Here is a 26,418-nt window from a genome sequence, read left to right on the forward strand (position 1 = left end):
GTAGAAGAGACAAAGTTAGAACGAGAGCTATGTTCTAGCGTATTAGAACAACTACTAATTACATTCAAACCTGGTATAAAATTTGTACCGTTGACTCTAACGGCGTCAAAATGACGTTAGTAGTAGATGAAGAGTATGTCGCTGTAGCAGGGAAAAATCCCATCTCTCAAGCGTGCGTATTCTCGTTAACAATTCCAAAAGTATCACCCTGATTCAACGATGTCAGGCTGCCTGCTGCTCGTTCCAGTTCGCGTGATGACAGGAACCTCCTGCGGTACTGGATCAACAGAAGACTGCTAGGTTGCACCAATAGCACTCACAACCTTGGGACTTGCAGGGGGTGCCGGCCGGGTTTTGTTGTCCGATCAGATTTGGGCCAACCGCCGGCTGTACCAAAGTGCTCGGTTCAATAGAGCCGAATATGAGAATGGTGTTAATCAGAATATAAGAATTAAATCAACAGTTGATACCTGAAATCTCAGGCTAGTATCGGTTTGGTTTAACTAGCCACTTAGGAGCCCAATTATTTACATTGTAACATCCTCAGGTTGAGTTTAGGGTGTCCGGGAAGTGATTGTACTGCATTCTTGATAGCTGATTCTGCAGCTTCCAACTCTCCACTAGTAGAACCAGTAGATTCAAGTTGAATGTAGACATTTCTGAGGTTGAATAGGTGTTGTATGCCAAAATCAAAACTACTGTCTGAAGATTTAATCCAAAACACGCTGAATATAACATCAAGGCACTCAAGCTTTAACATAGACCCAGGTTCAAAAATTAACCCCACAGAATTACCATAAAACTTGAAAACCTTTGAAGATTGAAATCCACGCATTGTGATACTCCCTTCAAAGGCGGTATTTGAATATATGGTTAGGGATAGTAGAACAGGCATGTGTCCCAGCATCTGGACATCCTCTTGACCAATTTTGTCAACATATAGAACTAACTCTTCAATATTGATTAATGAGCCCATCCAATTGGGAACTTTTGGGATGGGACACCACTGGCCAATGTAAAATTGTCTTAGTCTAAATGGAGCAGGGTGCCACTTATCCAGTGAGAAGTTATTATCTTCATCACATCCATTGATATCAATGAAAAGGGACTGAAGGTTACATGTGCCCAGATTACTGAGAGAAGAATATAAAGATTCCTTATGGCTTCCTCCATCACCTCCAAAGTCATCAAGATTCCAAATTACTCGGAGCACCCTCAAATTTGTTAGCTTACCTAGTTCTTGCAAAAAGTTTGAGTCGTACAATAAAGCTGAGAAACTTGTTAGCTCTTCTAGTGTCTGCATATTGCTTATTCCTTTTGGCCATTTAACATGACAATCAACAAGCAAACGAACCAAACTCTTCATTCTGACAATGCCTGGTGGTAAATCTTCTACATAAGTTGACCTTATGTCTAGTGTCTCTAAATGTTGAAGTTCTCCAATTTGCTTTGGGAGCTCGTTAATACATGATCCTCTTATATTCAAATATCGTAACTGGTGGAGTCTTTCCAGATTTTCAAGATGACGGTTTCTTAATGAATGGCAACCTTCTAGGTCCAACACACGTAAAATGTCAAAACCCAAAAGAGATAGCATTCTTTTAGAATTGACAAATACGGTTAGTGACCGTACATGAGATTTGACCAAGAACTTTATATTTTCTTGGTTGCCATTTTGAAGAGATAGTCGACGGACCTTGCTTCATGGCATGGGTACCAGCTTTGAGGCACCAATCAGTGTAGCAAAATTTTCTTCAGTTGATTTGGACACAATGAAATCGTGAATGGTGTCATCCACTTGGCAAGCATTTATTTGACCATTACGGCTTGTGCTTGCAGGTTGAATCAAGCTTCTGTTGATGAGCTCATTAAAGTAACTATCCCCCACTTCATATATGTTTTGTCCTTGTTTTTGGCTAACGAATCCTTCAGCAATCCATCTACTCACCAAACGCTCCCTTCTTATCTCACAACCTTCTGGAAATATACTCAAATATAATAAACATGTTTTCAAATGGTTTGGAAGATCAAAGTAACTTAGTGAGATTATCTGTCTCATGGTTTCCATATCTGGAGTTTTTTCAAATGTGCAACTTAGGGAAACTTTCACCTTGTTCCATTGATCTATAGACTTTGGTTTGCTTGCCGATAAGCTAGATATGGAAATAATCGCTAAAGGCAGACCCCCACATTTTTTCAATATTTCATCAGAAGCTTCTGCCAGCTGTGCTGGGCACCTATCTTTAGGATCAAAAATTCTTTTAAAAAAGATTTGACCAGGGGGAGAGATGTCCCCCTGATTTTCATCTTAAGAAGTTGGTGCCATGACTCGAACCCGGGCTGGCTCAGCCAACCGCTTCTATGGCGTGTTGTGCTGACCAGTTGCACCGTGAGAGTGTTGGCAGGATCAAAAATTCTTTTGAAGAACAATGTCTTGGAATCAACAATATTAAGTGGACTCATTTCATAAACATGATCACCAAGACAGGAGCAGCATAATTTAGCTACATCATATTTACGTGTTGTTGTCAAAATTCTGCTACCACAACGATTCTTGACCAATGCACATTTGATAATTTCCCATGTTTGTTTATCCCAAAGATCATCAACTACAACAATGTACCTGTAACGACGCTTGACTATGTTAACAGTATGCACCCATAAATAAACAATTTTATAAAGAATGTAAACAGCAATGGGAAGGAGACAGATATACTGGGATATCTATTATTGAGATCTATAGACTTGCATGGGCATATCATCATTGCAAGACTCTGAATGAGTTCAACTTAAAAGTTATCGTTTGTGTGATTAAAAATAAAAGAAGATGCTCGTATAATGCTACATATGTGAAAGGAGGCGTTGAATGGCCGTGTGAAACATGAATCAATAATCTTTTCTTCCACAGGCATTACAGTGTATTCATATGCTTACCCTTTGACTTTGTACTCTTTCTAATCGGTAACCTGGCATAACATCATCAGGAACAAAAAGAATCTCTATATTTTGTACCTGCACTAGGATATACAGAAACTTTAGCTAGCTTACCAAGACCAAAGGCTGCATACTGCATACGTTTTTATTGTGAACCTAGATCAGATGGAAAGTCTTATTACAATTTCCATTGCCTACATTTGAATTTTGCAGAGAGCATCGCTTTCTTATGTTGCGTACTCTAATGGCATACTCAATTTAATGTGCATTTTGTTGCAATGATGATGAGGAAGATTTGCCTCTCTACAACAACCAAGTCAAACACATGTTTGCTAAATACCACTGCATGTACGAAACAACTTCTAAATACCACTGTTTTATGGAGCTGGGAATAGGCCCAGCCTGACACACTACAGAGGCAGGGATAGATTTTTTGCGAATTGTCTTTTTGCAGTATGAAACAAACTTCTAAATAATCTTGGTGGCATGGTATAAGAAAAAGGAAACCCAAGGTACCTCTTGTCACTAAGGTATTCCCTTAGGTTGTTGATAATTTGCTGCTCATCATCTAACGCGCAAGAATCGGCACCAACTTGTGAAAGAATGCTCACAAAAACCTTCTTTATGTTAGGATTCTGAAACACCGACACAAAAGCTGCACGCTGAAACTCCCCCTTGATTTTGCAGTAAATTTGGTTGGCAAGAGTGGTCTTGCCTGAACCTCCACAACCCACAATGGACACTGTCGTGACATCTTCCGATGAGGCACTGCCCCTACTCCTCTTGTCCATCAGTCGCTCAATGATCTCATCCTTGGGGCCATCAATGCCCACTAATCTGTCCTCAACATAAAGTGCGGGCAACCGAGGGTCTACTTTCGCAGAGACTGGAACTCAAGGTGAAGTCGTGAAACAAGTAGTACCTCTTTTGTCTCACTCTCCACCACAACGCGAGACTTGAGTTCTTGGATCTGGGAACTTGTCTGATGGGATGCTCGTATCTTCCGCAGCTGGGATACAATCTTTTGCCCAAGCCCAGCCTTGCCATCTGCAGAACTAAGCTGATGCATGAACAGGTCGATGCAATCCTCGATGTCGTATGCCAGCTCACGCACCCGATGCCTCCACTCCGTCATTTGGGGGTCAAGATTTTGCATGTCCGCGACCGCGAGCCTCTGCAAGAGTGCGTTCATGCTACGGAGCTCGCTCTCAAGGAAAACTATCTCCCCATGGACCTGCTTAAGCAACTTGTACTCACCAGTCACAAGGGCTGCGAGCTTCGCGAGGAGGGAGTTCATCACTCCCGTCGAAGCGCTCACTAGCGTTGCCTCCATCTCAGCGCTCCAGGGTGATCTATCTCCCTCACAACAACGGCACAGCAGGCAATGAATATTTCTGTCTCGAGAAGAGTAGCGAATTTTCAATCTTATATCTCTAATATCCCACTAATGGATGCATACGAAACATCTTACTCTCCCGTCCTATACAATATAAAGAAGCCAAGACCATATTGGATGCCTGGTCTAAATTTAGCCACTAAACTTTAGATCACTTTAGAGCATCTCCGAGAGTTCCTAACAAAAAAAAAATCAAAATCATAAGGTTTTTCAACTCGTAAAAAATTATTGAAAAGAATAAATAAGACCATCTCCAAAAAATTTCAATAATTCCTTCCTAAAATATAAAAAAATAATTTTACATAAAAAATCCTATACTATTTCTAAATTATCCTGGCCACTTCCAATCTTGTATTGGAACTCTTTCCTACTCTTTATTTTTTTTCCATGCTCTTCCACCTTTAGATTGGCCGATGGATACGTGAGTGAAAGACGCGCGGATATATCCGTACGATCGGTCTATTTTTTTAGCGCGAAAAGATTAAGAAATGGAATAGGCCGATTGGAACCGTTGGAGATTGTTTTTTTTTTTCATTTTTGACAAAAACAAATACTTTCAGGACTTGAATCTATTGTATTTCCCGACTGAAAGCAAAATAAAAGACAGTGACTACTAGAAAACTTCAACGATGTTTCTAGTGACGAGACCCACAGCAAGTTGGCTGCTTTATTTTTGTCTTATTACCTATATAAATAAATGGAAGCTTCAAGTTAGCTGCATGTCAGGACAGATGACCAGCACGAGCAGGTGGAGTGTGCTGTGCCGGGCTCGGCAGGAGGAAGGCCTGCTCGGCCCAGGAAGAGGAGTGTCCGGGTGTTTGGGCCTCAGTGGGAAAACGAGTGAGTCCAGCTTGTACCGAGTGCGTGCGTGAGTTTGTTGGCGTATATGTGCTGGCTTCGTCGAGGGAAGGGGCATGAACATTGTAATCGAATATCTTAAACTACAAGCAAGCTTCGTCTGTTTCCGATTCCCCTTGCTCTGCTGCCTCGCCTTGCTCTGATTCCTCTCCTTCTTCCTCCAATTGCTGACAAATTGGTATCCAGAGCCTATCGTTCCTTGGCCGATCTATCCTATTCCCATCCTGGAACCCCACGAAATCATCCACGACCATTTTACCAAATTCCGCAAGCAGTTCGGTGCCATGGATTCCAACACCAAGCTCCTGATGGATGAGCTCAAGTTCGTGAAGACCCACATCGAAACGTCCCTTGGGGAACGTATCGGGGAGGTGGAGGTGTCGCTGGGCAAGCGGATCGGGGCGGTGGAGTATTCCATCGCAGATCGATTCAGCCGGTTGGAAGAAGCAGCTAAGGTGTTCGATGAATGGAAGCCCAAGGTGGATGCGTCGGTGGCGGAGCTGCGCTCGGAGTTGGGGGGCGGTCCGCAAGTCCGACGCGGTGGTGGAGCAGTTGCGCGAGGAGATGACTGCCCTTCGCAAATCTGTGAGTCGTGTGGTGCTCGACTCGGAGCTGGCGACTTCCGCTGGTGTCCTAAAGTCCCATCCCGTGGTGGCCGCGGCGACATCATCTGCCGAGCACCCGGCCATCGGCCCGTCAGTTGGGCACGGCGTTGCACATCATCACCGGGGGTTCGAGTCCATGGCTCAGCCCTCGGTCAAGGGTAAGCCAACCATCCATCCCCTTCCCCCAGCCTGCCCATCAGTTTGTCTTGCATCGATCTCTCTCTAGTTCTGCTTTGGACATGGGGGGTCGGGAGATTTCTGGTGTTGAGGGCGCGCCGCATGAGTACCACGCACATTGGGGACCTCAGTATTCTAGTAGCAAGCTACCGAAGATGGATTTTCTAGTTTTTGATGGGGAGGATCCCAAGCTGTGGCTCAGTCGTTGTGACGACTATTTTGACATGTATTCTGTTGAGCCCAGTCAATGGATTCGTGTAGCCACGATGCGGATGAAAGGCGCTGCATCTCGCTGGCTGTAGTCCTTAGATCCAAAGGTGAAGAAGGTTAGCTGGGAGGAGTTTTATCAAATGGTCCTAGATCGTTTTGGTCATGATCAGTATGAGTTGTTGATTCGCCAGTTGTTTCACATCCGTCAAACTGGGAATGTTCAGGAATATGCAGATAGGTTCACTGGTTTGGTAGATCAGCTCATAGCTTATGGCAAAACTACTGATCCCCTGTTTTATGCTATGCGTTTTGTGGATGGGTTGAGGGATGACATTCGTTCTGCTGTGCATATGCAACGCCCATCTTCTGTGGATGCTGCCTGTGTTCTCGCCTTGTTGCAGGAAGAACTGGTGGATCCTGGGCGGAGGAAGTCCGCGTCCAAGAATCTGCCCATGCTGCCGGCGGCCACCGTTCCTGATCGTGGCGTTCGGGCAGCTGTGGGTGGGGGTCAGGCTGATGACCGTCGGCCCTGTGGCGTGGAGGACAAATTGAACACGTTGCGGTCTTACAGGCGTGCCCGCGGCCTCTGTGTTCGATGTGGTGAGAAATGGTCTCGCGACCACAAATGTCATGAAGCCTTCAGTTGCACGCTCTCCAGGAATTATGGGACATGTGCCATTCATATGACTCTGAATGTGTTGATCCAGTCACCAATGAGAGGATTCAGCTCAAGTTTTTGCTGTCCAGGTGTTAGCGTCAGTTGCTGCTTCTGCTCTAGTTCGCTCTATCCATCTTGAGGGTTCAGTTCAGGGCATTCCGGTGCAGATTTTGGTGGATTCTGGCAGTACTTGTTCTTTTGTCAGCACTGATCTAGCGAGCAAGTTGTCTGGTGGTCAATCTTTGGCAGCTCCACCCCGAGTCCTGAATTGCTAATGGTAATATCATTGAATGTCCTCAGTTTTTCAGTGATCTATCGTGGGAAGTGCAGCAATGTCAGTTCATTCAGCCTTCTTGGCTTTACCTATGCCATCCTATGATATGATTCTTAGCATGGACTGGTTAGCAAGTCATAGCCCTATGCAGATTGATTGGCAGCACAAATGGCTCTTGATTCCTCACGGCCAGACTATGGTTCGCTTGCAAGGGAAGTTGATGGCGTTGCCAGAGGGTTTCGTTATCCAGGTGACGGCCTTGTCAGCTGAAGAAACTTCTCAAATCACTCCTGTTCATCCAGCAGTATCTAACTTATTACAAGAGTTCGAATCAGTTTTTGCTCCTCCAACTGTTATCCTCCTGCACGGCCTCTTGATCACGCTATACCCCTTATTCCAGGGGCCTCGCCTGTGCAAGTTCGTCCTTATCGCTACCCGCCTGCTGTCAAGGATGAAATTGAGCAGCAAGTAATGGATATGCTCAAGGCTGGCATCATTCAACCGAGTAACCGTCCATTTTCTTCTCCAGTCTTACTTGTCAAGAAGGATGGGTCGTTCAGATTCTGTGTCGATTTCCGCCACTTGAATGCGCTTACTGCTAAGGCCAAGTATCCGGTACCAGTGATCGAGGAGTTGTTGGATGAGCTGACCCATGCTTCGTGGTTTACTTGTTTGGATCTAACAGCCAGCTATCACCAGATCAGACTGTAGCCGGGTGAAGAACCAAAAATAGCTTTCCAAACCCACTCAGGTCAGTATGAGTTCCGAGTCCATGGCATTCGGTCTCATGGGGGCACCGGCCACGTTCCAGAAGGCGATGAATACTACCCTGGCCTCATTGCTTTCGCAAAGGAGTCTTGGTTTTCTTTGATGACATTCTCATTTACAGCCGGTCGCTTGAGGAGCATTTGGTCCACCTTCGGCAAGTGTTGGAGCTCCTACGCCGTGATCAGTGGCAGGTCAAGCGCTCCAAATGTGTCTTTCGCTCAATGTCAGCTGAAGTATTTGGGGCATGTCATTTCGGAGCAGGGTTGGCGACTGATCCGGACAAGGTTCAGGCAGTTTTGAGTTGGCCAGTACCATCTTCGGTTAAGGAGCTTCGTAGCTTCTTAGGGTTGGCAGGCTACTATAGACGTTTTGTGAAGCATTTTGGGGTGATTATTCTTGGCCTCCTCACGACTTGCTGAAGAAAGGGGCCTTGTTCCTATGGTCCACAGTTCATGATGCTGCCTTCCATGCCTCTGAAGCAGGCCCTGACATCAGCTCCTATGTTGGCTTTACCGGATTTTTCTAAGCCCTTTTGTGTGGAGACAGATGCCAGTGGAACAGGCATTGGGGCAGTACTTACACAAGATGGTCACCCACTGGCTTTCTCAGCAAATCTCTGTGTCCAAGATCTAAGGGTCTCTCTACATATGAAAAAAGAATACTTGCTATCCTTTTAGCCTTGGAACAGTGGCGCAGCTATTTACAATATGCTGAATTTCGCATTGTGACTGATCAGAAGAGTTTAGTTCAGCTGTCGGAGCAGCGACTGCATACGCCTTGGCAACAAAAAGTTTTCACCAAGCTCCTTGGGTTGCAATATTAGATTGTGTATTGCAAGGGCGTGGATAACCGTGCTGCTGAATGCTCTGTCTCGTGTACCGGCACTGCAATGTTCTGCGGTCTCTGTGGTTCAAACCGCAATGGTTGCAGGAGGTGGCTGCTTCTTATGAATCTAATGCTCATGCACAACAGTTGATTGCGAAACTGGTTCTTGATCCGGCAGCTGGTTCCTCCCTTCCCTTCCCGTTTCACTTTTCGAGATGGATTGCTGCGCTAACGATCAGCGCATATGGATCGGTCATATGCGGAGCTCCAAACTCGTATCATCGCTGCCCTTCATGACAGTGCTGTAGGAGGTCACTCCGGATTCCAGTCACTTATCGCCGTATCAGCAGTGTTTGCCTGGGCCCAGTTTGAAGACAGCAGTCCACAACTTGTTCGTTCCATGTCTCACTTGTCAGCAAGCCAAGCTAGATCGTTCGCGTTTACCTGGTCTCTTGCAACCCTTGCCGGGTTCCGGATCATGCTTGGCAGGTAATACTCCATGGATTTCATTGAAGGTCTTCCAATGTCCGGTGGCTTTGACTGTATTTTGGTTGTTTGTAGACAACCTTCTCCAAGATATGCACACTTTTTGGCCTGAAGCATCCTTTCACCTGCTGTTGGGGTAGCTAAACTATTTTTATCACAAGTCTACAAGTTGCACGGGTTGCCCAATGGCTATTGTCTCCGATAGGGATCGTATCTTCACCAGTCACTGGTGGAGGGAGCTATTCAAGTTGGCTGGGGTTGATCTGTGCATGAGTTCGGCATATCAATCCGCAGTCCGATGGGACAAACAGAGAGGGTCAATCAGTGCTTGGAGGCTTTCCTCAGGTGTTATGGTCCATGCTTGTCCGCGCCGCTAGAGTTCCTGGCTAGATGTAGCGGAGTTCTGGTACAATACCTCATTTCATTCAGCTCTCGGCCGTCGCCATTTGAGGTGATGTATGGGTTTGCTCCTCGCCAGTTTGGGTTGTCGGCTGCTGATGATCATCCCATCTCTGATCTGTCTGAATGGTTTTGGGGATCGAGATTTGATGACTCAGTTGGTCAGGCAGCATCTTCATCAAGCAAGCAGCGCATGAAGAAACAGGCGAATGAACGACGTTTCGAACGCGAGTTTCAGATTGATGAGTGGGTTTTTCTTAAGCTAAGCCCTATTGTGCAGTCATCTTTGGCAGACCGTGCTAACCAGAAGCTAGCATTCAAGTTTTCAGGCCCTTTCGGATCATTGAGCGTATTGGGTCCATTGCTACCGTCTGGAGCTTCCTGCGTCTTCCTCTATTCACCCCTATTTTTTCATGTGTCACAGCTCAAGAAAGCAGTCGGTGGTCAGCATGTTGTGGAGAAGAATCTGCCTCCTTCTTCCATTCGCTGGAGCATTTCCTGAAAGGATTCTTCAACGTCGATCAATCTTCAAAGGTGGCGGTTCCTGTGCGCCAAGGACTGATCAAATGGTCTCAGTTTGCCTTCATCTCTGTCAACATGGGAGAATCTAGACTACCTTCGTCAACAGTTTCCGCGTGCTGTTGTCTGGGACAATCCAGGCGCGCAAGGGAGAGGGGAATGTCAGGACAGATGACCAGCACACTGTGCCGAGGAGTAGGTGGAGTGTGCTGTGCCGGGCTCGGCAGGAGGAAGGCCTGCTTGGCCCGAGGAAGAGAGTGTCCGGTGTTTGGCCTCAGTGGGAAAACGAGTGAATCCAGCTTGTACGAGTGCGTGCGTGAGTTGTTGGCGTATATGTGCTGGCTTCGTCCAGGGAAGGGGCATGAACATTGTAATCGAATATCTTAAACTACAAGCAAGCTTCGTCTGTTTCCATTCCCCTTGCTCTGCTACCTGCCTTGCTCTGATTCCTCTCCTTCTTCCTCCAATTGCTGACACTGCAGCTGATGACTTTTCTACAACTTAATCATTTGGACGCGTTTGTTTACCTAATTATTTGAACAAGCTAGGCATCGAGGGGGTAATTTGTCTCCGTCATCCGCGACTTACAGAGCGACCACGCGTAGGGTAAACCTGAGCATTTTGTGGTCCAGACCAGGCTGAAAAGGCTTGGCTATTTCGGATTGAAAAAAATCCCATCAATAATTGTTTCACTGGGCAAGTGGAGCCTAACTTTTTGAGCTAGGCTCGAGCCTAGATAGGTCGCTCGCATATTTTTACAGTATAAAATAGCTAAAATCAGTATTTCGAGCAAAATTTTAGGCAACGGGATATGTGCCTAAGCCGTATCACTAAGGTTTGCGGGCAGGGACAAAAACTGTTGAACTTGGGGGCCTGGCCTGAGGGCCGGGCCGGGCCGGGCCGGACTCAAATGGCTCAAGTCTAACACTAGGATTTCACGACGACGACGGTGGTGTCTCCTTGGTTTGAGGGCGACGGCGGCGGCGCACCCCACCGGCGCGGCGCCCGATCCCCAGCGTCTCGCTCCTCTCCGGCGTCACTCGCTGCCTTCTGCATGACCTTGAAGCCTCTTCGATCTGGGTGGACCCGAGCTGCCCAGCGGAGGGCTCGATCTGGGCCTAGATCAGCTAAGCATTTCGGTCCCGTGCGTGCTCAAGTCCCGGCGGTGAGGCATGGGGAACATGGACTGCGAGTACGAGTTCCATACGGGTGAGGTGGTCGTCGACTGAGTCATTCCCTTCTTTTTTTCTGTGGGGCATGATTTAACGCCTTAATTCAAGTTCTAGAGCTCAAAGCCTGGTGCTCTTGATGGGTATTTGCAATGAAGTGCATTGCTACGATTTGCTCCTTTTTTTGAAATGGGGATTCAACAATTTTCCTTAAGCATTGCTCTGTCAAATTTTTGTGTAGGAGGTTTTTTTTAGAAAGGATGGCAAACGCTTTGCCACTATTTAGGTCATGTTCGCTTTGCTGATTTGTTGTGGAAGAAAAACATGGTTCGTTCGCTGAAATAGTACGGGCCTTATATTAGATGATGAAAAAGAAAACAAGTGTTAGGCTGAGTTTTTTTTTTTGAGTGAAAATTGGGCTCAAAAACAACACAACTAAGGAGAGTACGCCACTCATCTCATACAACTTGGCACTCCAACCGGACCACTAAGAACTTCATATCACTACATGCTCCGGTGAACTTCACCAAGCCAACTTTGTCAAGACGATCCAACTAGCAATTTAACCTGGTCGAAAAAATGACTCAACTAGAAACTCCACAACTAAAAGGCGCCCACAACTAGCAAAAACAACTGACTCAGACTCAGGCAACCAACCCAAACGTTGCTGCCGAGCACCACCAACAAAACAACCTAAAGCACCTATGGCAGGAAACGGAGCAGCGGAGCGGAAACGTAGCAGGGAAGTCTTGTGGCGCCTTCACGAAGTAAACGACACCAAAGGCGCCGATGTCGCAGCTTGCAAGGGAAGGTTTTTACCCACAAATCCTAGCTCAGCAGGAGAAAGGGAGGCTGGAGATGAAGGAACAACGGCGGCCATGGAGCTGGCACGACCGGCCATGGCGGCGGCAGGTGCCGGCTTGGAGAGAGCAAGAGAAGGAAGGGGAAAGGAGAGGAGAGAGTGGAGAGGGCAGGGGAGCTCGGGTCTCTGTACTTATGCACAGCAAGGAGGCGAGCTGGCGGCCATGCAACTTTTCCACCTCAAAAATACAAGCTGAAACTCAATCTTCGGCTCCCTCAAACTCTCAAACTGGCACGAATTAGCGAGAGATCCATTAATCAAAGTGGTAGAGCTACAGGTAATCTCCAATATTGCCAAACTAGCTTTAGTCATGAATACCAAAGTAGTTCCTAGTGACATTCTAAACATGTTAGAAGCATTCTTAAGGTTTCACAATCATTTCATACATAGATCACATGTAAATCCCGGGTCAAACTAAACATATCATCACTTAGGAGCTTAATTAGGTGAAGTGATCTACATGAACATTGTTCCCATAGGCATCCTAAGTGTAGCTAAGGTATTTTAGTGACCAACATCAACCACATGCACTCAATCACACATTATCATAAGCGTACACACAAGGAAAACATAAAAAAAAACAAGTCATGTTTCACACGTTCTCATTCACCTAATAAAGCAATCCAAGAAAGATTATAACTTATCATTCCATGTGACTTCTTGATTCCAAACTTCATGAAACTTTTCCACTGGTCAAGATGGATGCATGTTGATGTAATGTACATGGAATGGGCATGTTTAACCGTACTCTTGCATAATCTTAACAAGGGTCCACATGTAAGTAAAGTTGTGCTGTCTGAGTTTAAGTTGGAGCCCACTCTTGTAGATTTGATCTTGACACCTTCATCACCATTTAACATGTCATGTTTGAGCTCAACCCATTGCTTAACCGGCAACAAACACCTGGGGTGTTACAAGGGTATTACGTCATACTGACAGTCTGAACCTGTCTAACTCGTGTGTCTCTGTTGCCTTCTTATTCTTGATCACACGCTTCTCTGCCGATCAATCTACCTTCGTGGAATACCCCTCGGAGGACTGCCGACGATATTCTATCGACAAGATTGATATACTCAATCCTACTATACTGTTAGCAGTTTTCTGATATGAGAAATTGTTTAGCAAAGCTTAAACAAAAAAAAACAGAGATAGTGGATCATTGTTTACTTTTATGGCCTCTTACCCAAAGTAATGAATATGTTTTCAACCAACAAACAAAAAAATGTTAGTTGCTTGCTCTACGCCATCTTTTTGCGGACTCAGCGGTTGATTTGGATCGATCACTGTTATGCAAAACTATGATACAATTGCCTTTCCTAGGCTATATCCCTTCCTATTGTACAAACTATTCCTTACTAAACTCTTGCTAAACTAATCCCTACGATTATGTCTTCCTACGGTGGATTTTTAGGCTACTCTCAGGCCATGTTCGGCTTACCCCATATTCGGCTTGTCCGGCTTCTTTTTTCAGCCGGAACAGTATTTCTCTCCCAACAATTCAGCCGGAACAGTGTTTTTCACAGTTTCAGCCAGTTCAGCCAAGATTTAGACCAGCGAACGGGTTTATGAAATGCTCATGTTTCCTACTATATTAATTGCCCTAAAGTTTGGTGCTCTACCTGTATTAGACCAATCAGATTTCACCTCAACAAGTGATACTTTGTAGTAACAGCCGTTCTATCTATAAGCCGAAGGCATTAAAAATATGTTTATTCGTTCATGTTCTATCTGGTTTCCTAAGAGTTTGAATTCTTAAGTACCTGATTTAGACACAGATATATCGTACACAGCCACATTTCCGGTTTATATCACTGTTTTTGTGCTTCAGGTTATACACTTTCGAGAGAAAAAAAAACAGGAGCAACCTCCTTGTTCTAATAAGACTGAAGTCACTGTACTATCTTTAAAATCTCCTCTATAGTATCCAAGTCTTGAGCAAGTGTAGTTTGTCAAAGACAGAACTATTATATAGTCATATACTCATATATACAAATTATCTGCTACATTCCCACTTTACAAGATTGGGGATCTCCATTTTTTTAGCCATCTACCTTGGTATAATGTTCAAAGTTAGATTTGTACTGCTACCAGTAAGACACTTAATATACGTATACTTCGAAGGGGGATGATTAGCCTGCATTCCGCATTTGGGTTGCTGGCCAACTATTCTTTTAAATAATTATGCTCCAGAATCATGTTAAACAGGTTGTTGTACAAGCCTGGGAACCTACTGCCTCACCAAGGTTAACAGATTCATATCTGAATCTGCAGTTTTGACACTGATTGCTTAATTTTACATATACACGGTGCTTGCAATATATGCAGATATTCCTTCTTCCTGTTTCCTTGCATTCCTATAAATGAAGCATCCTTAAACCCAAAGTCACAAAACATGTTTTTCTCTGCCCAGATACTAGCACAGATTTGTCGGTGGACATCTCGGACAAAGATGAACATGGCTGGGAGTCCGATCGCAGCTTGAAGTTCTAATGATGATTCCTGCATCTATGTCCAGGTTCAACGTAAGCCACGATCCCCTTGCTACTAACCTTGTATAATATTTCTACCAGCACTTTGCGACGCTTTTGTATAGCTCCTGGAAGCTCTACTGATCGTTGACGCAATAACATCCAAATCTGGCAGAGCCCTGTCCACTTCCTACTAATATTGTATAGTCTTACCACCCAACACTCCACGATGCTTTTATAGCCACGGAACTTTGCCGTGCAGCAAACTTGGCAATCATCACTGCACCAACTATTGTACATCACGCGGTGTTCATGCAATGCCAGCTTTTGTTACCATGTATGTGTTTGACCTTAATATCAGTTATGCCAGCTAGCCTGGACTCTAAATTAGATGCAATATTCTGTATATGTACCATATGCTTTGCTGCATTTTACTTGCAACTGTGAAAACTATAACGTCTTACTGCATTACTGCTCTCATATATTACAGATCGTCATGATGATGCTACATGATATTGTCCCCACCATTAAACAGATTAGAATCCTTTGCTCTCGCGCGAGGGCGTGCGCCCTCTACCAGTCCTTTTATCAGGTGAGGGCACCATGTAATATACTTTGGATCGTCTAGGTGTGGATCCAGTGGGTTAGTTCTTTCCTGTTGAATCATGAGTTGCTTCGGGGTAGGAGACAGAGAGAGAGAGATGTAGAAGCATCTGACCGTCGGAGGAGCTCCCTGCCTTCACTGGTTCGTCGATGAAGATCTGCGCTAGGCAGCGACGCTTGGTGTAGGTGTGAAGACCGGTGGTGGTGGTGGAGGCAGTGGTGCTTCCTGCCGCTGGCAGTGCCACCCTCTGGATCGGATTAGGGTTAGGACAGTGGGATGTGGGGGCGGCGAACCTCGTACATAGAGCCGTTTGCCCCACCTCCTCTTTATAGGCACTGTGCGGACGGGGGCCCACTAGCCACTAAATGGCTGGATGTCCCCGATCAGGACGCGGTCAAGGGGTCCGTCTCAACCGTTGGGTCAAGACGGATGAGATCAATTCTAACATTCTCCCCCTTGATCTCAACTCATACTTTAACTTTAAACTTTGACTTTAATCCTTTCACTTTTATTTGTTCCATCACGGATTAGTGCATAGAGCATGCTTCATCGTCACTGGTCAATCGCCGATAGACTTAACAGCTACAATACACGTCTCTGTCCTGAAACAGATTCTTTAACTTTGGGCCATTTATTGTCCGAAACATATAGGCTATTACCATAAACCCCATGTCGACTGTGTGTTCTCTAAACACACTGGGTGGTAAGCCTTTGTACGCAGATCCGCAAGCACTTGCTTGTTACTTTTATGTTCAATATTTTTAGTATGATTTCGGACTTTCTCCTTCACAACGTACAACTTTATCGTCAATGTGTTTGGCAGCACACTTGACCCGTTGTTATAGGAGCGAACTACTTAAATGGTTATTTGCTGTGTATACCATTATCAATTCCGGGTGTAAGTTCTTTTAACCACTTCGCCTGTCCTTTAAGCCTCATATCAAGCTATACTGTGGGTATGCATCCTTGATGACACCACAACTGTTTCTTTGGAGCTTTTCCACAATAAAACTCCAACTGCGAGTGTTAGCTACTATGTGGGTTTCACTAAACATCTCACCAAAATTTAACATTTGTACCACAACTATTTGAGAGTACTTATTCTTTCTTACTCACCATGAGGCCTATAAATCTTTGCACAATTGCAAAACATTCTCATCTCCATTCCTAGTGATCTATATCTGGACTGGACTTCTGCCAAAATATCCCGGATACATGAAACTATGTCAGGGTAAGTTCTTGCTTATAAGCATTCATTAAGCTTCCAACAGCTGAAGCATATAGGACGTCCTTTTGATCGATCTCATATTCATTCTTGGAACACTGAAAGTTCCGAAAACTATTACCCTTTACTTTAGAAACAGGCGCAAGTTTACTCACATATATACTTTATTTCTTTAGAATCTTCTCTAAGTATACACTTGAGACAGTTCTAATACCCCTTTTCCTTTTATCTCGGTAAGTTCCAATTTCTGGAACGAATGACGCTTTACCAAGACCATTCTCATTGAAACTTAAGGACAAGAACTGCTTCTTCTCCAACAGCAGATTAACACCACTACTAGCGAGTAAGGTGCTACCCACATGCAGGAGTAGGAAAATAAAATTCCCATGTTTAAACTTTGCATAAATACAATTGTCTCTTTACATTCTCTTTAAAAACCCAAACTTTCTTATTGTACTGTCAAACTTCAAGAACCACTGTCTTGAAGTTTGCTTTAATCCATAAATGGATTTCTTTAGGCAACATCCCTTTACTTCTTTTCTTCTACGACAAAACCTTTTGAGTTATGCCATGTAAACTTTCCATACAAGTTCCCGTTGAGGAATGTGTCTTACATCCTTTTGATGTAACTATAAATCGTAATGTGCCACTAACACCATTATGATTCTAAAAGAATCATTGCATGCTCATTATATTTATTCCTTCTCTTTGTGTAAATCATTTCACCACAAGTGACGCTTATAGCTTTCAATATTCCCTTTTGATATCTTTTTATATTCCCTTTGGAGTCATCTTTGTCGTGTAGACCCATTACAGCCTACTGTTTTGGCTCCATTGGGAATTTTTCTTAGTCCCAAACATCGTTGGTATTCATCTTCCTTTACTTCTTGCCATTTAGATGAGGTGAACGCCCTCTCATGGCTTTTAAATGAGGTGAAATTATCCTCCATTTGAATTTCTTTCTTATTCTTTGAGACCTTCTGGGAGCCTCGTGGCACTTCTTTTCGTATGGGGCTATTGTTGCTCTTTATTGCCAAAAGGCAAATGTTCTATAGCCTCCCATATCATAAGATCCTTGTTTACTTATTCATCTTCTTTAAGAGCTAACATCAGGTGTTGTATATATCATACAACATCAACATGTATAAGCAATTTGTTGCTCTAAACACTGTAGTGGATATGTAATCCCACTTCTATTCAAGCTTTAGGTATCTACATACCATGCTCCCCCAGATTACTCCATCTTCTATAAATATGGTGTATCTTCAAATTTCTTATTTTGGGTTTAATCTGTCAAAAAACTCATACGGCGCATTTAGCACCGCCTTGATGATTCTGAACTCAGTCCAGTATGAATACTAGCCGACTATGCTATCTTCCCATCGGAACTATAAAAAATCCAGGAATTTAGCTATTTCTTTACTTTAGGGGTATCGTTATTATGACCGTCTTACTCCCTCAACGATCACATTCATCTTTTATAGATCACTTTTACCTTCAATGCATAGTATGCATTGCATTATCTGAAGTATGGGGAAGTATCTTTCTTAATCTTACATTTCTCCCCCTCGAAATGTGGTATGAACTTTTCTACCACAATTTCGAAACATTCAGAACTCTTGTGAATGAGGAAACTTTGATTACTTACTTCATCCACATGATTACATCATGCAAACAAAATTCGTATGGGAGTACATTTTCCTCATTACACTTCAAAACTCAACATAGTCTATTATTATCAATACTTCTGCAAGTCACACTTGCATATCATTCTTATCTCTTGGTTCACATGCAACTTTCTTTTGTTCTCAAACTCATTGAGTACTTATGACCATGACACAATCAGAGTGTACGGTAAATACTAGAAAAGCATAAGAGCTATCCCAAACTTCTCTCCATGTGCGGGATATTTCTTTAGAGCATATGAATCATCACATCCTCCTCCCCGCCATGCAGGGATAAGTACTATGCCAAACTCTCCGCCATGCAGAATTGGTTAACATATGTACTATGCCAACTTTACCCCGCCATGCGGGTATTTTCTCAAACTTTTCCCGCCATGCGGGTACTATCACAAACTTTTTCCCGCCATGCGAGATATTCCTTTGAACGGACATAATTGCCAGGATTGGCTCGTGTTCAATCATCAAATTCAGAAATAAATCCGAATATTCTTTTAACACACATGTTTAATGTATATGACTTTTACAACTCTCATAAGTGAAACTAAAAATAAATTCTTCTCCACAGAGAGTACATAAAAGACATTTCTCAATGAAGGACTCTCATTGATCTACCTTTTTTTTGGATCAAATATCCTAGAATTCTTTTCTTTTGAAGCCATTCTTTAAAGAGAACACAGTCCCTTAACCAATGGCATTCTTTCATACATAACTTGCCCTTAGGCATTTCACCATCTGAGTCACAAGTACCCAGCTCATTTCACTTTCTGCCTTCAAGAATGAAAGCATGTATGTCTTTTGTCTGAAATATTCAACAATAATGCTCATTAAACTTTGAAAACTTTATGTTCTATTCTATATCACCGTTGGGCAGAAATAGAATAAAACATCATTCTTCTACATTAATTCCACATCACCGTTGGACAGAAATGGAATTAACGTATAGAAATTCAATAATCTTGTAAACATAGAACTGCTCCTCAAAATTAAATTCTCCCGTTGGTTCGAATTTAATTAGAAGACAATCAACTTCATTGCAGCGGAAACATGAAAATACATTTATCTAGTTTAAGAGCATTCCTTGAACTTTATCTATTCTCTGAAAATTGGTCACTTTGATGCAAAATTCATCAGAGATTTAAACTTTAAATATAAAACTCATAGAATTATAATATTATTATCATCAACGTTGGTCAGAAAATAACAATACCATAATTTAACTTTAAACTTAAACTCATAAATAAACTTATAATATTGTTATCATCAACGTTGGTCAGAAAATAACAATATTATAATTTATCTTAACTATCAACCAACTATTCCTCCAATTAAAATTTTCCAGCTGATTCTAATTTTAACTGGAGGATAAACTTTTCATCATTTACTGAATAACTATAACTGCTCTTCAAATTAGAAGACAACATCTTTAACTTTGCAGCGAAAATTGACAAAATTTCTTTTCTACTTTTCAGAAGCATTTTACTGTACTTTTCTACTCTCTGAAAATTCTAACACGTTGGATGCAATAATTATCAGAGATTTTAAATCACTCTTTGAATGAAATCATCGAAATTTGCTTCTGAAAATAATAAAATAATTCTCAATCACCACTGTGCATTCGGCCCAACCGGAGATACGGCCCCCGACTTACTTTCTTGAATTTTATCCACATGAAAATTCTCTTTTCTATTTTTTTTTCTTGAGCCATTAATCATATTCCAGGAAATAACATTTTACTGGAAAAGGAAAGAGAAATAGACTCATTTGTTCACTGTCTTCCCGGCCCAGCAGCAAAAAACCGGTCCGGCCTTGTTTCCTCGCGCGCGCGCGCGCTGCCACCCAGGCCGCAACGTGGGCCTGGGCCGGCAAAGCGCCGCGGCTGCGCGCCCCGCCTGGGCCTCATTTGGCCCCAGTTGACTCATCGCCGTCGGATCAAATCCAACGGCCATCCGGCCGAGTCGGGCGAACCAAAACGTCCCTGCGCCGCACCCCCTGAAACCCTAAACACCATTTCCTCCGTTCCCCTTCTCTCTCGCACGCCTCACGCGACAGCCGCGGCAGCCGTGGTTGCCGTCGGTGCCGGTCGGGGCTGCCGTCCCTCGCCGGGGAGGAAGACGCCGCCCGGAGTGATCCCAGCAGCGGCTTCCCCCGTCTATTTTCTTTCCCTCCTCCTTTCTCTCTCGTGCTGCACTCAGAGGAGCAGCAGTGGCCAATGGCCGATCAGAGGAGGAGTCGGTGGCAGTGCCGCCGCCAGTCCCCTCGTCGATGCGCGCGCCCACCGCGAGGTGGACGCGCCGCCGTCGAGTGGTCTGGTGGTGGTGCCCTTTACCGCTGAGCCGAGGCGTGGCCGCGACGGTCGGCGCTGTTCCACTTCCCCGTGCGGTGGCGGTTGCGACAGCGTCGGAGGAAGCTCAGGTAAGTCCCATCCTCCTCTTTGTCCCCATTCTTTCTTCTGGGATTTACCCGATTTGGGGATGGGGTAAAAATTAGGGTTAGGGTTTTGGGATGGGCACTGTTCTTCTTCCCCGACGGGTTAGGGTTAGGGTTCGAGTACTTTTCAAAATCGAGACCCCTTCTTTTCCCTTTTCTTTACCCGATTAGGGTTTAGGGTTCGATGGACCCTTTGTATTCCTTTTCTTTCGATCCGAATCGGATCTAGCTCATCTCTTCCCGCGCGTCAGCAAACCAGCGGCGGGTGCTCCATCCCGCGTGAGGCGGTAATGACGGCGGTGGGAAAAACTTCCCCGGACCGTCCAATTTCTTTAGGGTTTCATTTTCTCCGAACCGAAGTTCGTTTCTTTTTCTTTCTTCTTTTCTTTGCCCCGATCCAGATCCACATACTAGAGAACCTGCTCTGGTACCATTGTAATATACTTTGGATCGTCTAGGTGTGGATCCAGTGGGTTAGTTCTTTCCTGTTGAATCATGAGTTTGCTTCGGGGTAGGAGACAGAGAGAGAGAGAGAGATGTAGAAGCATCTGACCGTCGGAGGAGCTCCCTGCCTTCACTGGTTCGTCGATGAAGATCTGCGCTAGGCAGCGACGTTTGGTGTAGGTGTGAAGACCGGTGGTGGTGGTGGAGGCAGTGGTGCTTCCCGCCGCTGGCAGTGCCACTCTCTGGATCGGATTAGGGTTAGGATAGTGGGATGTGGTGGCGGCGAACCTCGTACACAGAGCCGTTTGCCCCACCTCCTCTTTATAGGCACTGTGCGATGGGGGCCCACTAGCCACTAAATGGCTGGATGTCTCCGATCAGGACGCGGTCAAGGGGTCCGTCTCAACCGTTGGGTCAAGACGGATGAGATCAATTCTAACACACCATAGTCTCTGTAGGCACATCAGACACGCTGTGAGACTACCAATTGATATGACATGGCTACCAACTGCTAACGTGGAAGTTGGGATAGCACGTCACGGTGGAGTGTTGGTGAAGCCCTAAGGCGGGTGCTAGGACTCACGGAGGCAATGAACAAGAGGAGGGAGTATAAATTAAGGCAATGAGAGAACTGAACACAAGCTTACTGTACTCTGTACAACATGCAAGAGAAAGGAATAAAGAGCTTCTCATTCCTCCCTATTTCCTTGTGTCATGTTATCTAATTTTTTTCTTCCTTGTGTCATACTGTGCTCTACGAGCGTATACATAGATCGATAGAACGATTTCTCAACAACGTTAGAACGAGAGCACTTCTCATTGCCTTTTTGCATCATATCTTCGTTACCTGCAAATATACCATCAGTAGAAGAGACAAAGTTAGAACGAGAGCTATGTTCTAGCGTATTAGAACAACTACTAATTACATTCAAACCTGGTATAAAATTTGTACCGTTGACTCTAACGGCGTCAAAATGACGTTAGTAGTAGATGAAGAGTATGTCGCTGTAGCAGGGAAAAATCCCATCTCTCAAGCGTGCGTATTCTCGTTAACAATTCCAAAAGTATCACCCTGATTCAACGATGTCAGGCTGCCTGCTGCTCGTTCCAGTTCGCGTGATGACAGGAACCTCCTGCGGTACTGGATCAACAGAAGACTGCTAGGTTGCACCAATAGCACTCACAACCTTGGGACTTGCAGGGGGTGCCGGCCGGGTTTTGTTGTCCGATCAGATTTGGGCCAACCGCCGGCTGTACCAAAGTGCTCGGTTCAATAGAGCCGAATATGAGAATGGTGTTAATCAGAATATAAGAATTAAATCAACAGTTGATACCTGAAATCTCAGGCTAGTATCGGTTTGGTTTAACTAGCCACTTAGGAGCCCAATTATTTACATTGTAACATCCTCAGGTTGAGTTTAGGGTGTCCGGGAAGTGATTGTACTGCATTCTTGATAGCTGATTCTGCAGCTTCCAACTCTCCACTAGTAGAACCAGTAGATTCAAGTTGAATGTAGACATTTCTGAGGTTGAATAGGTGTTGTATGCCAAAATCAAAACTACTGTCTGAAGATTTAATCCAAAACACGCTGAATATAACATCAAGGCACTCAAGCTTTAACATAGACCCAGGTTCAAAAATTAACCCCACAGAATTACCATAAAACTTGAAAACCTTTGAAGATTGAAATCCACGCATTGTGATACTCCCTTCAAAGGCGGTATTTGAATATATGGTTAGGGATAGTAGAACAGGCATGTGTCCCAGCATCTGGACATCCTCTTGACCAATTTTGTCAACATATAGAACTAACTCTTCAATATTGATTAATGAGCCCATCCAATTGGGAACTTTTGGGATGGGACACCACTGGCCAATGTAAAATTGTCTTAGTCTAAATGGAGCAGGGTGCCACTTATCCAGTGAGAAGTTATTATCTTCATCACATCCATTGATATCAATGAAAAGGGACTGAAGGTTACATGTGCCCAGATTACTGAGAGAAGAATATAAAGATTCCTTATGGCTTCCTCCATCACCTCCAAAGTCATCAAGATTCCAAATTACTCGGAGCACCCTCAAATTTGTTAGCTTACCTAGTTCTTGCAAAAAGTTTGAGTCGTACAATAAAGCTGAGAAACTTGTTAGCTCTTCTAGTGTCTGCATATTGCTTATTCCTTTTGGCCATTTAACATGACAATCAACAAGCAAACGAACCAAACTCTTCATTCTGACAATGCCTGGTGGTAAATCTTCTACATAAGTTGACCTTATGTCTAGTGTCTCTAAATGTTGAAGTTCTCCAATTTGCTTTGGGAGCTCGTTAATACATGATCCTCTTATATTCAAATATCGTAACTGGTGGAGTCTTTCCAGATTTTCAAGATGACGGTTTCTTAATGAATGGCAACCTTCTAGGTCCAACACACGTAAAATGTCAAAACCCAAAAGAGATAGCATTCTTTTAGAATTGACAAATACGGTTAGTGACCGTACATGAGATTTGACCAAGAACTTTATATTTTCTTGGTTGCCATTTTGAAGAGATAGTCGACGGACCTTGCTTCATGGCATGGGTACCAGCTTTGAGGCACCAATCAGTGTAGCAAAATTTTCTTCAGTTGATTTGGACACAATGAAATCGTGAATGGTGTCATCCACTTGGCAAGCATTTATTTGACCATTACGGCTTGTGCTTGCAGGTTGAATCAAGCTTCTGTTGATGAGCTCATTAAAGTAACTATCCCCCACTTCATATATGTTTTGTCCTTGTTTTTGGCTAACGAATCCTTCAGCAATCCATCTACTCACCAAACGCTCCCTTCTTATCTCACAACCTTCTGGAAATATACTCAAATATAATAAACATGTTTTCAAATGGTTTGGAAGATCAAAGTAACTTAGTGAGATTATCTGTCTCATGGTTTCCATATCTGGAGTTTTTTCAAATGTGCAACTTAGGGAAACTTTCACCTTGTTCCATTGATCTATAGACTTTGGTTTGCTTGCCGATAAGCTAGATATGGAAATAATCGCTAAAGGCAGACCCCCACATTTTTTCAATATTTCATCAGAAGCTTCTGCCAGCTGTGCTGGGCACCTATCTTTAGGATCAAAAATTCTTTTAAAAAAGATTTGACCAGGGGGAGAGATGTCCCCCTGATTTTCATCTTAAGAAGTTGGTGCCATGACTCGAACCCGGGCTGGCTCAGCCAACCGCTTCTATGGCGTGTTGTGCTGACCAGTTGCACCGTGAGAGTGTTGGCAGGATCAAAAATTCTTTTGAAGAACAATGTCTTGGAATCAACAATATTAAGTGGACTCATTTCATAAACATGATCACCAAGACAGGAGCAGCATAATTTAGCTACATCATATTTACGTGTTGTTGTCAAAATTCTGCTACCACAACGATTCTTGACCAATGCACATTTGATAATTTCCCATGTTTGTTTATCCCAAAGATCATCAACTACAACAATGTACCTGTAACGACGCTTGACTATGTTAACAGTATGCACCCATAAATAAACAATTTTATAAAGAATGTAAACAGCAATGGGAAGGAGACAGATATACTGGGATATCTATTATTGAGATCTATAGACTTGCATGGGCATATCATCATTGCAAGACTCTGAATGAGTTCAACTTAAAAGTTATCGTTTGTGTGATTAAAAATAAAAGAAGATGCTCGTATAATGCTACATATGTGAAAGGAGGCGTTGAATGGCCGTGTGAAACATGAATCAATAATCTTTTCTTCCACAGGCATTACAGTGTATTCATATGCTTACCCTTTGACTTTGTACTCTTTCTAATCGGTAACCTGGCATAACATCATCAGGAACAAAAAGAATCTCTATATTTTGTACCTGCACTAGGATATACAGAAACTTTAGCTAGCTTACCAAGACCAAAGGCTGCATACTGCATACGTTTTTATTGTGAACCTAGATCAGATGGAAAGTCTTATTACAATTTCCATTGCCTACATTTGAATTTTGCAGAGAGCATCGCTTTCTTATGTTGCGTACTCTAATGGCATACTCAATTTAATGTGCATTTTGTTGCAATGATGATGAGGAAGATTTGCCTCTCTACAACAACCAAGTCAAACACATGTTTGCTAAATACCACTGCATGTACGAAACAACTTCTAAATACCACTGTTTTATGGAGCTGGGAATAGGCCCAGCCTGACACACTACAGAGGCAGGGATAGATTTTTTGCGAATTGTCTTTTTGCAGTATGAAACAAACTTCTAAATAATCTTGGTGGCATGGTATAAGAAAAAGGAAACCCAAGGTACCTCTTGTCACTAAGGTATTCCCTTAGGTTGTTGATAATTTGCTGCTCATCATCTAACGCGCAAGAATCGGCACCAACTTGTGAAAGAATGCTCACAAAAACCTTCTTTATGTTAGGATTCTGAAACACCGACACAAAAGCTGCACGCTGAAACTCCCCCTTGATTTTGCAGTAAATTTGGTTGGCAAGAGTGGTCTTGCCTGAACCTCCACAACCCACAATGGACACTGTCGTGACATCTTCCGATGAGGCACTGCCCCTACTCCTCTTGTCCATCAGTCGCTCAATGATCTCATCCTTGGGGCCATCAATGCCCACTAATCTGTCCTCAACATAAAGTGCGGGCAACCGAGGGTCTACTTTCGCAGAGACTGGAACTCAAGGTGAAGTCGTGAAACAAGTAGTACCTCTTTTGTCTCACTCTCCACCACAACGCGAGACTTGAGTTCTTGGATCTGGGAACTTGTCTGATGGGATGCTCGTATCTTCCGCAGCTGGGATACAATCTTTTGCCCAAGCCCAGCCTTGCCATCTGCAGAACTAAGCTGATGCATGAACAGGTCGATGCAATCCTCGATGTCGTATGCCAGCTCACGCACCCGATGCCTCCACTCCGTCATTTGGGGGTCAAGATTTTGCATGTCCGCGACCGCGAGCCTCTGCAAGAGTGCGTTCATGCTACGGAGCTCGCTCTCAAGGAAAACTATCTCCCCATGGACCTGCTTAAGCAACTTGTACTCACCAGTCACAAGGGCTGCGAGCTTCGCGAGGAGGGAGTTCATCACTCCCGTCGAAGCGCTCACTAGCGTTGCCTCCATCTCAGCGCTCCAGGGTGATCTATCTCCCTCACAACAACGGCACAGCAGGCAATGAATATTTCTGTCTCGAGAAGAGTAGCGAATTTTCAATCTTATATCTCTAATATCCCACTAATGGATGCATACGAAACATCTTACTCTCCCGTCCTATACAATATAAAGAAGCCAAGACCATATTGGATGCCTGGTCTAAATTTAGCCACTAAACTTTAGATCACTTTAGAGCATCTCCGAGAGTTCCTAACAAAAAAAAAATCAAAATCATAAGGTTTTTCAACTCGTAAAAAATTATTG

At 43.9% G+C, this 26,418-nt stretch overlaps 2 pseudogenes; both read right to left on the reverse strand.

Moving 5' to 3' along the window:
• Window positions 1–523: 523 nt before the first annotated feature.
• Window positions 524–4,267, reverse strand: LOC136526338 (disease resistance protein RGA5-like; annotated as a pseudogene).
• Window positions 4,268–22,380: 18,113 nt separating this feature from the next.
• Window positions 22,381–26,124, reverse strand: LOC136526339 (disease resistance protein RGA5-like; annotated as a pseudogene).
• Between the last annotated feature and the right edge of the window lie 294 nt (window positions 26,125–26,418).

Source organism: Miscanthus floridulus, chromosome 19 (genome assembly GCF_019320115.1).
Source record: "Miscanthus floridulus cultivar M001 chromosome 19, ASM1932011v1, whole genome shotgun sequence".
Classification (NCBI taxonomy): Eukaryota; Viridiplantae; Streptophyta; class Magnoliopsida; order Poales; family Poaceae; genus Miscanthus; species Miscanthus floridulus.